The sequence below is a fragment of the Phacochoerus africanus genome, chromosome 8, assembly GCF_016906955.1.
Source record: "Phacochoerus africanus isolate WHEZ1 chromosome 8, ROS_Pafr_v1, whole genome shotgun sequence".
Classification (NCBI taxonomy): Eukaryota; Metazoa; Chordata; class Mammalia; order Artiodactyla; family Suidae; genus Phacochoerus; species Phacochoerus africanus.
This window is the reverse complement of record NC_062551.1, coordinates 62,120,985-62,126,984: the sequence shown is the minus strand read 5'-3', so window position 1 is coordinate 62,126,984 and position 6,000 is coordinate 62,120,985. Positions and strand designations below refer to the sequence as shown.

Here is a 6,000-nt window from a genome sequence, read left to right as displayed (position 1 = left end):
AAGTAGGATTTATTGTTGAGCGTTAAGGAGGGGACAATGCCACCAAGGATCTCATGAGTGCAGGGCCTGGAATTTGCCCCGGGGGGCTGCGATTAGGGATGTATTTGACCCCACAGCCCTCCGAGATTTTCTGCCACCGTATTTTCAAATTCATCTGCATTGGCTTAGTAAATACCCACTCCTTAGAGATGTGGATCTTTTGGTGGCCAGGGAACTTGAACTTGGCTCTGCATAGTGCCTCAATCACATGCTCCTTATGCTGCAGTTTGATGTGGATGGACATTATGACTTGGCCAATGTGGACTCTGGCCACCGTGCCCTGGGGCTTTCCAAAGGCACTGCGCATGCCTGTCTGGAGCCTAGATTGGGACAGCATGCCAGTCATGAATGTCCACTGGAAAGGGCTGTCCCCAAGATCCCTTAGGGCAACCTAAGGCAACAGGCTGAATACACTACCAAGGAGGCTGTTTTTTGCAGCCTTTGCACACCGGGCCCTCATGGAGAAAAGAGCACGTTTGGCTTAATTGGCTGCCCTTACTCGGTGTCTTCACCATGATAGATAGATTGGATTTGCTGAGTCAGGTGTTCCAACCCAATTTTGGTTTGTTAAGAACAGTAGTTTGTATTTCTTAATCTCATACCCGTGTCATACCTCCTACTATGAAGTCTTTATTAGCTTCTCCTACCAATGGCCACATATTGTTTCTCAATCACTATGTATGATATGTGCGTTTGGATGTGTGTCCTCTGGAGCATCCAAAAAGATATATTTGGTCTCAGGGAGCACGATGAACTTCACAGAGTGTGAACTAAACCTCTCAAACATGGTTGAACATCTGCAGGCAACACAACAGTCCCTCAGAAAACTGAACTCTGCGCCTTTAAGAATGGACTATTTCCCCTTCTAAATCCTGGGCCCGGGAGACTCCATTTCCCAGCGCCTCTCGCGGGTGCAAGATTATTGCCCAGGGGCCCTGTGGGAGCGCCGTAGCCCTGGCGTGAGAACTACGTGGCCCAGAGTGCTCGGCGTCGATTGGCAGCCTTACTGAGCCAATGAAGGCTCAGAATAGAGGCGATTCCGTGCGTGTCACTCGCGTGGGCGGGACTTCCGGCGTCCTCCTCCGGGCGGTCATTTTGGCTGCTCGGGTGTGTTCATCCCTACAGAAGTTCGGGAGCGCTGAGTCGGGGCGGCCAGCACAGGACCGAGGAAGGGTCAAAGGCTTCTTTGTTCCAGCTGCACAAAGGCGAGTGTGAGGCTCGGCCGCGGCGTCGCGCGAGATGATACGCACCCGGGCCGGTTTAAGGACCGCCGGCCCTCTTCCTGCCCCGTTCCGCCCACAGGCCTGGATGGCGGCGGCCGCGCCGATGGACCCGGTTCAGGTAAGCGTGTCCTGCCGGCCCTCACCGCCTTCATCCCAGGAAACGCTAAAGCCCCGAGTGTTCTCGTTCCCGCAGCCGAGGCCTCGGTGTCCAGGACGGTTCGGCGTTTCTGACAGCGGCTGCGAATAAATGTAACCCTTGAGTTTTCCTGTTTAACTTCACTACCGGGAGTGTGATTAGATGTGCGAGAGGGTTACGGGCCCAGGAACCAGCATGTGCCAAGGCTCGGAGTTGGGACTGAGCCGTGAGAACTCGGGAAACCTGGGGTCCGCTGTGCCCGGCTGGGGAAAAGTTTGAGGCGGAGTCTCGCCTGGACTAGCCGGCTGAGGGCACTACTTATGTTCCCAGGACTCTTGAGAGCTATGGAGAATTTTTAAACCAAGGAAGCACGCGAACTGCAGTAAGTTTTTAAGTTTCCCAAAGGTTCTGTAACGGAGAAACAGACTGAAGGAGGGGAATGAAGACGTTGGGGCACCAGGAGGTTGGATCTTTGTTCAGGTACCCAGAGCTGGTAAGGTGAGACATGGAGGCACAGGAGGTAGACATCCAGCCCCAGTTCACTAGGCTCACGGGCCAGGCATGGGTACCCAGAGGCCTGAGGCCGTTGAAACGCGGTGTGAATATATATGGTTGTCACAATCCGTCGTCTGTCTCTTAAAACGTGGCTGCGGAAGTGCTTATGGAACCTGCATAGGTATGTGTTGGGTGTTTCCTTCTCTTACTGTTCCCTACCCTCACCCACATACTCTCTGTATTATGGTGTCCTGGAATTTTTTTTGTTTTTTGTTTTTTTTTTTTTTTGCCATTTCTTGGACCGCTCCCGCGGCATATGGAGGTTCCCAGGCTAGGGGTCGAATCGGAGCTGCAGCTGCCAGCCTACGCCAGAGCCACAGCAACGCAGGATCCGAGCCGTGTCTGCAACCTACACCACAGCTCACGGCAACACCGGATCGTTAACCCACTGAGCAAGGGCAGGGACCGAACCTGCAACCTCATGGTTCCTAGTCGGATTCGTTAACCACTCTGCCACGATGGGAACTCCCGTGTCCTGGGATTTTTTACGTTTCATTCCTCTAGACCTACGATCTGGGGACTCTGCAGAAACCTCAAGCCCAGGGGCTCGGGTCAGTACCAAGGATTATATGGAGGTATTTCCATTTCTGGCACCTGATGTAGACAAGTGTGAAAAGTTTATCCCAGTACCAGGGAGGGAAAAATGCTCAGAGGTAAAGCTCAGCTGGAATCATTAAGGTCTTCTTTCTTGTAAGAGCAAAGGAGCAGGAGAACGTGACTCAGAACTGGAATGGCAGCCTGAGAAGTTGCGTATCCATTCTGGAGTTGATGGGAAGTTTAGATCAGAGGAGGGGAATGATCTTACCTAGGTCTCAACAGGCTCCATCGGGTTGCAGAGTGGAGAAGAGATGGTAAGGCTGAGGGAAGAGGAGGGAAAACCGGGGTGGAGGTTTTTACAGTAGTCTGCTTAAGGGCTCATGGGACAGAGTGGTGGCTCAGAAGTGGCTGCATTCTGGATGTGTTTCTGTTAAGGGTTAACTAGATTTCCTACTGTGGAAGGAAAGTGTCTTGGTCTGCTTGTGTTCCCATTATAAAATACCATAAAGTAGGTGACTTAAAAACACCAGAAGGGAATTCCTGTTGTGGCTCAGCAGGTTAAGAACCCAACTAATATCCACGAGGATGCAGGATCTATCCCTGGCCTCAATCAGTGGGTTAAGGATCCAGTGTTACCGTGAGCTGTGGTGTAGGTTGCAGACATGGGTCAGATCTGGCGTTGCTGCGGCTGTGGTGTACACCAGCAGCTGCAGCTCCGATTTGACCCCTAGGCTTCGAACTTCCACGTGCTATTGGTGTGGTCCTAAAAAGACAAAACAGGAGTTCCCGTTGTGGCTCAGTGGTTAACAAATCCGACTAGGAATGATGAGGTTGTGGGTTCGATCCCTGGCCTCACTCAGTGGGTTAGGGATCCGCCGTTGCCGTGAGCTGTGGTGTAGGTCGAAGACGTGGCTCGGATCCCGAGTTGCTGTGGCTCTTCCATAGGCCGGTGGCTGTAGCTCCGATTCGACCCCTAGCCTGGGAACCTCCATATGCCATGGGAGTGGCCCTAGAAAAGGCAAAAAAATAAATAAATAAATCCAAAAAAATAAAAAGACAAAACAAAAAACAACAAGAAGAAGACCCAAACCCACGAGAAGTTTATTTCTTACAGTTCTGGAAGCTAGAAGTCCCAAGATTAGGACTGCATGGTTACATCATGTGTTTCCTGTGAGCCTGCTTCCTGGTTCATAGACACCGTCTGCTCACTGTGTCCTTACCTGGTGGAGAGAGGAACAAGCTTTTTACATTTATAAGCCTGCATAATTCCATTCATGTGGAGTTTACCGTCATGACCACATCTGATCCATGTTTCTTCCCACCAGCTTGTAATACCATGAGATTGGGAGGCAGTCTGTCAGCTGTGAGTTTGGGGGGAACATAAACATTCAGTCTGTTAACAATGAGAGTGAAGCAGAGGATTCAGAATTGATCCTGTGGCTGCACCTGTGGCATCTGAAACTTCCGGGGCCAGGGATCAAATCTAAGCCGCAGCTGCGGCAATGGCCTGCTGTGCCATAGTGGAAACTCCCTCCTCTCCCCCCCCAAGTTTAATTGACTTATATTAGTTTCAGTTGTACAGTATAATAAATAGATATTTTTATACATTATGAAATTATGACTATGTTAAGTCTTGTTTCCATCTGTCACTATGCAAAGTTAAAACAATATTATTGACTATATTCCCTATTCTGATCATTATATCCCTGTGGCTTATTTATTTTGTAAATGGAAGTTTGTACTTCTTTTTATTTATTTATTTATTTTATTTACTTTTTTTTTTTGCCATTTCTTGGGCCTCTCCCGAGGCATATGGAGGTTCCCAGGCTAGGGGTCGAATCGGAGCTGTAGCCACCGGCCTACGCCAGAGCCACAGCAACGCGGGATCCAGGCCAAGTCTGCAACCTACACCACAGCTCACGGCAACGCTGGATCCTTAACCCACTGAACGAGGCCAGGGATCAAACCTGCAACCTCACAGTTCCTAGTTGGATTTGTTAACCACTGAGTCACGACCGGAGCTCCAAGTTTGTACTTCATAATAATCTCTGTTCACCTCTTTCTTTCTTTCTTTCTTTCTTTCTTTCTTTCTTTCTTTCTTTCTTTCTTTCTTTCTTTCTTTTTTTTTTTTTCTTTTTAGGGCCACACCTGTGGCATATGGAAATTCCCAAGCTTTAGGGGTCACATCAGAGCTACAGCTGCCGGCCTGTGCCACAGCGAGAGCAACGTGGGATCTGAGCCGTGTTAGCAACCTGCACCACAGCTCACGGCAATGCCAATCCTTACCCCACCGAGCGAGGTCAGGGGTCAAATCCCCATCCTCATGGCTCCCAGTTGGATTCATTAACCTCTGAGCCACTAAGGGAACTCCTGAATTCATTAACCTCTGAGCCACTAAGGGAACTCCATTAATAATTATAAATGTTTCAGTACTTTCAGATAAAAGAGCTCAGTCATCACAGATATGTCATTTAAAACTCCCCAAACCCTGCTCACAAATTTACCCTGCACTCCTGTGCACATGTGTTGTTCTCTGGACCAGCTCTTTGTTATCTCCCTCTCTGGATTGCACTTCTTGGCTCAAAATATTCATTAAACTTTTGGCAGTGCCAACAAATCTTTTTTTTTTTTTTTTTTGTCTTTCTTCTTAGAGCCACACCTGTGGCATATGGAGGTTCCCAGGCTAGGGGTCCAGTTGGAGCTGCAGTCGCCAGTCTGTGCCACAGCCACAGCAACTTGGGATCTGAGCCTTGTCTGCAGCCTACACCACAGCTCATGGCAACGCCGGATCCTTAACCCACTGAGCGAGGCCAGGGATCGAACCTGCATCCTCATGGATGCCAGTTTCGTTAATCGCTGAGCCATGACGGGAACTCCAACAAATGTTGTTTGTTAGTTCATTACGTCTCCTTGTATTAATCTTCTCTGTCCTGATACTGGGCCCCTGTCCCCAACATGAAGAAGAAAGTCCACGATTTGGAAACACTTTCTGCTTCCTAACCTAGAACAAATCAGTTAACTCTCATGGACTGACTTTTATCAAAGTAGAAATTTGGGTCATTTACTAACTCGAGCTGAGGACCATGCCCCCATGTCTTAACTTCTCTTGGAACCGGTTTTTATCAAATGTCAAGACTGGTAACTAACCTATTATTTCTTCTTTTCTTTTTCTTTCTTTCTTTCTTTTTTTTTTTTCTTTTTGCTTTTTATGACTGTACCCAAGGCATATGGAAGTTCCCAGGGTAGGGGTTGAATTGGAGCTGTAGCCGCCAGCCTATGCCACAGCCACAGCAATTCGGGATCTGAGCTAAGTCTGTGACCTACACCACAGCTCAATGGCAACACCAGATCCTTAGCCCACTGAGCGAGGCCAGGCATCCAACCCACAACCTCGTGGTTCCTAATCGGATTCGTTTCTGCTGTGCCACGACAGGAACTCCCTGTACCACATCTTCTTTCTCTGTTCTTCTGTTGATGGACATTTTGGTTCCTTCCAGTCTGCTGTTGTAG

General features: G+C 49.1%; 1 protein-coding gene and 1 non-coding gene across 2 annotated transcripts in view; one reads left to right on the top strand and one right to left on the bottom strand.

The window, feature by feature from the left end:
• Window positions 1–402: 402 nt before the first annotated feature.
• LOC125134780 (small nucleolar RNA SNORA70) lies at window positions 403–534 on the bottom strand. The gene has a single exon (XR_007136781.1). It is a non-coding gene; the product is annotated as a small nucleolar RNA SNORA70 (small nucleolar RNA).
• Window positions 535–1,105: 571 nt separating this feature from the next.
• Window positions 1,106–6,000, top strand: part of LOC125132948 (zinc finger protein 551-like) — a 44,363-nt gene continuing 39,468 nt past the window's right edge. Inside the window, exon 1 of the mRNA XM_047790835.1 lies at window positions 1,106–1,380. The gene's annotated coding sequence lies outside the window, so the exon portion shown is untranslated. The remainder of the gene's footprint in view (window positions 1,381–6,000) is intronic.